Consider the following 7,665-nt stretch of genomic DNA (forward strand, 5'->3'; position numbering starts at 1 on the left):
ACAAATACTGTTATCCTGCATTTTTGTTTATACTAACATTTTAATTCATGTACAATCTCCATGTGCTCTTTCTCTATTTTGTTTCTCTGTGTCTGTGTTTTGCATGAATATATAGGCACACATGTGTATGTGGCATACATGTGAGTGCATGTGCATGTGTATGTGTGTGTGTGTGTGTGTGTGTCTTAAATGGTATTTGTAAACATAGGTAACATGTGTATATATAATTTGGATATACTGAAACTCACGTTTGATTTGTGGATCAACCATGTGACTGATCTACTCACAAATCTCTGAAATCCCATTATATCAAGTGAATAGAGAGAGAAGCTAATAGGCAGGTGGTATCTCCTATTCTACCTTTGTAAGGAGAAAGTATTTTTTGGCAAGAAAAGCCAAACTTCAGCAAAGACATACACACCCCCAAAAAACAGGTAAGGTTATGTCATTTGAAGAGAAAAGATATCAACTGGGAGAAAAATGAGTTTGACACATCTTCAATGCTTGAGAGACATGAGATTGAACTTCAGAAGATATAATGGGATGGGACCGACAGAATCTCTAAGGAGCCAAAATAAGCTAAACACTGGAAATTCTCATTACATGAGAGCTCACGGATTGGTAAGTATGGTAAAAATAATGATAAGAACTTTGCAGACCATATTCAATATCCATATAAGGCTACAATTTGAACAAGGTGAAATGTAGTCACCACTACAGTGCTAACAACTACTTTATCAGTTACAGTGTGAAATACAGAATTTAACTGTAGACAGAAGAGAAGGATGATATCTGAAAACAGACAAGGCTGTGCTGGAACTGAACAGTTTTCCATGTAAGTAACCAAGCAAGAATACAGCAGCTGCCTGATGCAAAAGTGAGCAAAGAGGAATGAACTGCATAGACACTATGTGTACAGAAATACAGGCAATTTGGTAGAATTTTAAGATGTTGAGATGAAAGAATGGGAAGAAATTTCTATCAAGCAAGGCACAATGTCTTGCTCTTACAATACCCACATTTAAGAGACCGAGGGAGAGGAATTAGGAATTTCAGGTTAGCCTGGAATACATATCAAGACACCACCTCTTTTTTCTCTTTTTTTAAATTTAAATCAATAGTCTGATTGATAGAATATCATGAACAATATTAAGAAAACAGAAATTTAAACCTACGCAATCATACTCTCTCTAAGAAAACATGTTCTATAAAGAGACTGGAGGGGTTGGGGATTTAGCTCAGTGGTAGAGCGCTTGCCTAGGAAGCACAAGGCCCTGGGTTCAGTCCCCAGCTCCGAAAAAAAAAACCAAAAAAAAAAGAGCCTGGAACTATTAAGTTACAGATAACAGCTGCCATATTGAACGATGCATCATGAAGAATTATGGTGTTGTTTGGTTGATTCTTCTTCTCTTTCATGGCTCATTTTACACTTCTTAAGATTTGTTTCTGTCCACATCATTATTGTGCAGACATCTAGATGTTCACTGCCTTTAAATTTATGTATGTAAACCAGTAATTATTTATTTATCCAATGATTATTTGATTTTAATTCATCTTCAAAAATGATGAGTCTTGAGGAAATGATAACTTTATTGTGTGGGTTTGAATATTCATAATGGCAAACAGAGAAAAATCTGGGCCCAACACACACACACACCCACACACACACACACACACCCACACACACACACACACACACACACACACACACACAGGGTGGTTGGAGAGACTATACCTGTGGCATCAGGACAGCATAGAGATGAGTGGGTGGATCAGTTTTTCTGTATAACATTGATAACTAGTTAATGATAAGAATGTGTAAAAATCGAGATACACTCAAGGTTTTCTTTTCCTTCGTTTGAATGATTGCTTATACAGCCTGTGAAACTGAACTTAAACCGAAGGTAAATCTTCCGCCTGAGCATCATTAGTCCAGGACTACATGTTTCCAAATTCTTTTGTAAATATTTGGACACTTGGCTCAATGCTTAGCACACTTTGAAAAATTCCCTGGTGTTAAGAGAGAAAGTATAAGATATGAAATTATGTGAGAAAAAAATCTTTTCTAAGCTTTGATTTTTGTAACTGCAGACTGACTTTGACTCTGAAGTAACTGAGGCTTTAAAATACTAAAAAATTAATATCTCTCATCTACAATAATCCTAAAAATTGCTTACTGTTCTGTGTTTCTGGAGATGAGGGTCAATTATGTCAATTGCTCTTTGTGGCAGGAGAAGGGCTTGACTGTCAAATGCTTTGCAAATGCCAAGTTCTCTGAGGTCCCTGGAGAATGCTTCCTTCTGTTCACCCACATTCTTCTCTCATTGCCTTAGCTATCTTCACCAGTCCATCTCTACACACCCCCATGTACTTCTTTCTGGTGAACTTATGTATCCTGGAAATTGGTTACATGGGCTTTGTCACACCTAAGGTGTGGAGAGCCTTGTACTTACGACTCTCTCAGGAGGGATGTACCACACAGATGTTTTTCTTCACACTTTTTGGTATAACTGAGTGATGCATATTGGCACCCATGCCTTTGCCCAGCGTATGGCCCAGCTTCACTATGCAACCCAAATGAGTCGTGGTCTGTGTGTCCATTTGGCAATTATTTCATGGAGAATGGGATGCCCTGTAGGTTTGGGACAAAACTACTTGAGGCCCAAATCTAATCACCCATCAGGAGTTGATAATCTCTTGGTCTATACAGCAGTGACATTCATGCTGAACACCATCATCTGAAGCCTAAATAAACAAGAAGTCAAGGCTGCATTGAGAAAAACTCTGGGTCTGAAGAAAGTTGTGATAACAAATAGGTAATTGAGGATCACAAAGTGCTTTTTCAAAAAGGTGCATAGTCTGTGAAAGAAAGAAAACAAAACCACTGTGCTCTTTCTGGCTGTCTTGAAACAAACTTTTAGAAATATAACTTTGTTTTAGAGTGTTCTCTACATTCACCACCATTCTTAATTGCAAACAGTGGTAAAGTACGATTACTATTAAATAAGTTTAGTAGATTAGTCCAGTACTTAAATATATTGATCTGGGCAGAGTTTAAACCACATGCTAATGTCTCAGGGTCCTTGAAAGTTCTCTGTATCCTTTTTTAGCTATTTGGAGATCTTCCAAGAAATACTTCCAAGTGATCTCAGCTCATTTTGCTACAATTCCATTTTCCTAAGTACATGTAAATTCATTTCACTGGACTGGAACTCCTAAGTAGTTCTCAGGGGAGTGAATTGTTAGACTCTGCTTTGTGTACCATTTGGTCAGTCCACATGTCAGATTTGGGCACCCAGCGCCTATGATTTTGGAACAGGAGTAATCATTCTTCCCTTTTATGATTTCTAACAGGGTGTTGGAAAAGAATTTCAGCCAGGTGATTCTCAAAATCAACATCATAGTTTCAGATAAACACAAACACACACACACACACACACACACACACACACACACACAAACACATCTGCATGCATGCACACATTATAAAGGAAAATAAGTGAGTTTACAAGTGACAGAAGACTAATATAAAAGGTCAGCTAGTGTTAGAAAATTAGATACTGGTTGTTATTCCCCAATAAAATAAAATTAGAATCTTGGGTCTTTATGTGTATAATGAAAGAAAAATAGAATTCCATTTTGGTGTGCAGACAATATGGAAGATTTTAAAATATAAATTACAGTGATACTAAAACTAGAGTATTGTTTGAGTCATGAGTCACCCAAACATTAAGACATTGATTATATTTTCCTCAGAAGTCTTGTTTTGAGTCTACTTAGAGGTAGGAAGGACCATTAAGGCCAAAGTTTTGGAAAAAAAATGACCGAGAAACAGAAAACAAAGCCTAAAATTTTGAAGGGACACACAGTCTTTTCATAGTTTTTAAGTAATTCTTCTAAAACTTCTATTACTTTAAAAGGAAATCCAATAGAAAAATACATTAAAATATTTTTTAACTATCAAAGGAAAATAATTTAAAATAATTTCATTGCTCCCTAATGGGGCGATATTAAGATGCCAGGTGTCCACCTAGTGCTGAACTGAGACAAAAAAAGCAGGAAACAATTTTTGGTATCTGCATCAAGTACATACAATCTCAACCTAAAAAAGAAAAAAACGCTAGGCAAATCCAAAATCAGAGACATTCTACCAAAGTAATTATTTCTCTTCAAAGGTCTGGTCATAGAAGATAAAAATAGTAATGAATTATCACAGAATAGAATAACGTACAGTATGTAATAATTGAATGTCAATGGATTTCTGGATTGGATATGGGCATAGAATATAGAAAGTGTACAGTAGTACAAACATTGCTTTTATGATTTGGTCAACCTACTGTGGTACTTGTAATATGTTTTTTTTCAATTATCTAATTTTTGAGAATTAGTTATTAGATGGATTATGTAATATAAAATTCAGGAGTGGGGTACGATACAAAAGAGTATTGTTTCCTATCAATTAAATCTGATATTTTTCTGTATATTTTGACTTCTGCTTATTTTTTGTATTTATTCATTTTATTAATTTCTTTATGTCTCAAATGCTGCCCTCCTTCCTATTTTCCCCCTCAGAGTCCCTTTCCTCAACCCCCATCCCTTTCACATTTCTTCTTTTAAAAAGACAAAACAACAGTAACTAAGGCATGTTTACTCCCTGAATAGCCATTCATTTGAACATGTATTAGAAAGTCTACAACATTGATAGTGCAGATATCAGAAATAGTTCCTAAAATGATCTTCAAAAATTATATATTCTCCAGTTATCAGCTATCAGCTATCAGGTATCAGCTTGACAAAACTGGAAGAAATCCAGAACATGAATATCCTTGTTCATATATACATAGAGAAAAATGATCAGACAACAAGAAAAACAGATAGCAGCATTCCTGGATTCAACAGAAGAGGACCTCAGTTCCTGTAATATATTCTGCATGAGTTACAGACTCTATGAGCTAATACTTGAAAATAAACACCTACAATATCCAACAAAAACTAACCACAAACTGCAACCTTTATAAAAGTTAAACAAATATGTGGAAAGTATAATTTTTCAGCTATGTATGAGTATACTAAGGTATATTATATGTATATTAATAAAATTTAAATTTTATTACTGCAAATTTTTATTACAATTTTTTAAATAAATAGATTTAAAGTGACTCAGGTGATTGCTAACTTTTTCTGGCTTTGATTATTATGGATCAACACAATTTTTATTTGACTGTGATTATCACTTTGAATATTCACGTAAATCAAATGATTTCAACAAGGAACAGCTTAGTACTTTTTGTTGTACTTATGTAAGTGTATTACCTGCTTGTCTACATGTGAGACATATGCATGCCTTCTGCCCAGGAGGTTGAAGAGCATGTGAGATTCCGTGATGCTGAAATTATAGCCACCTGTAAGCTGTAACATGGGAGCTGGGGATTGGCCCTGGGTCCTCTGCAAGTACAGATAGTGCTATTAATTACCGAATCATTTCTTCATATTCAGCAAACGCCATTTTTTTGTAAATATAGTGCCTAAGCTGCCTGTCTTCTGCATAGACCACTGTTGTCTCAAATGTGATAATTTAATATTAAATTCACAGAATTGCTTCTTACCTTCATATATATATATATATATATATATATATATATATATATATTCTCACACAGACAACACATTCACACACACACACACACAACTGCATCCTTCCTTCAAGTAGACCTAGTTATTTATATAGTTATTTGTTTATTTATGCACTTTACATACTGCACTCTGCCCCCCTCTAGTTCACACTTCTCACAATCTTTCTCCCAGCCCTTTCTCCTCTAAAGAGTTTCAGACCCCACAGGGTTATTCTTTCATGATGCATGTCCAGTCTCTGTGATGCTAGTCACATCCTCTGCCACAGAGTCCAGACACATCAGTCTAGATGGATAGGGGTGGGGAGGTTGAGGTCATATACAGAAAGAGGCCTAGAGCTGGGGTAAGAATGTTGCCCATGAATCAATGGGTTTTTCCTTATTTGAGACTCACAGCCTCAGTGATATCCACCTGAAGAGCCCTCCTCCTGTAGCCAGAGAGCAACCAAAATGGAGTGATAGAGACACTAACTTTTGACCCAAAATGTATTCTGACCACAGGAAATGCAGGGTCCGTGCATAGAGCAGAGAGTGAGGAATGGTCATCCAATGGTTAGTACAGATTGAGAAGTCCCCCATGGATCAGCACCGATCCTTGACACTATTAATGACACTCTGCTATGCTTGCAGACAGGAGTCTAGTCTCAGAGACTCCACAAATCTGCTCACTCAGACAGATGCAAAAACCCATTAGTCAAACCACAGTTGGAGCTTGGGGATTCTGATGGAAGAATAGAATGAAAAGGATTATGGCCTCTAAGGACATAGGCACTCCACAGTCTTTGTCTTCATGCGGATACCTAACAACTAGAATTGGAATTTCCCAAAGCATATTGTCTGTTGATGGGATGTCTGTTTCTTTAAAATTCATTTATTTACTTACTCACTTTACATCCAAAAATCGGTGCTCCGTCTTCATGGGATGGCAACACTCATTTTCGATGGCACCTGTAAAAAGACAAAGCTACACATTTGCTACCTATGTCCTGGGGGCTCAGGTTCTGTCCACTTTCACTCTCTGATTGGTGGTTCAGTCTTTGGCAGATCACAAGAATCACTGTGAGTTGACTCTATTGTTCTTCCTGTGGAGTCCCTCATATCATCTGGGCCTCAATTCTTCACCTGTTTTTCTTTGTTTTTTTTTTAAGATTTCCCAAGCTCCAGCTAGTGTTTGGTCATGAATCTTTACACTTGTTTCTCTCAGCTGTTGGGTGGAGTCACTCAAAGGACAGTTATGCTAGGAATCTGTCTACAATCACAATAGAGTGTCATTAATAGTGTCAGGGATCGGTGCTTGACCACGAGGTAGTTCTCAATCTATGCTAACCATTGGTTGGACGTTCCTTCCATGTCTGTTGTATCTATATTTGTCTCAGAAGATCTTGTAGGCTGTGTTCATTTTGGTTTGAACGTTTTGTGGGTGTGTTTTCTTCCATGTCACATCATTGGGAGTCATGCCTGGCTACAGAAATGGCAAATTAAGGTTCTGTATCTCTATTGCTAGAGTCACCCCAATAGACACCCTGGGGATTCGCCTTTTACCATTCTCTGGCAATTTCTAGAGATGTGCACCCCACACTTGTGATTTCCATTCCCTTTTCCCTGCAATCACTATACCTAATTCTTCCAAACTCACTATACTTAATTCCTCCTACATACTCCCTTCTCTACCTCCCCTTCTATTCAGTTTCCTCCCTCCCTCCATCCGCCTCAATATCTATTCTGCTGAATGCATTTTAAAGTCAATATTTAGGAAAAAACACTAAGTAAGTATAGGAAGTATTCCATAAGTACTTGTGGTGGAAGTTTAGGCAAGACATGAACATATTTAATTTTATAGAGGCCAAAATTACAACATATATTGTTAGAAGAGACACTGTCTACATTATATTCAACATGAAGGAAAAACCATTTATATATTCTTTTAAGTTATACAAGAGAATCTATTAAAAGTGTTACACACATCACACAACTTTATTACTTTGAAAACTCTCTTTATTGCAAATATTTACACAATGAAAAGTACAAAGGTTTT

Source organism: Rattus norvegicus (genome assembly GCF_036323735.1).
Source record: "Rattus norvegicus strain BN/NHsdMcwi chromosome Y unlocalized genomic scaffold, GRCr8 chrY_unlocalized_14, whole genome shotgun sequence".
In the NCBI taxonomy this organism is placed as follows: Eukaryota; Metazoa; Chordata; class Mammalia; order Rodentia; family Muridae; genus Rattus; species Rattus norvegicus.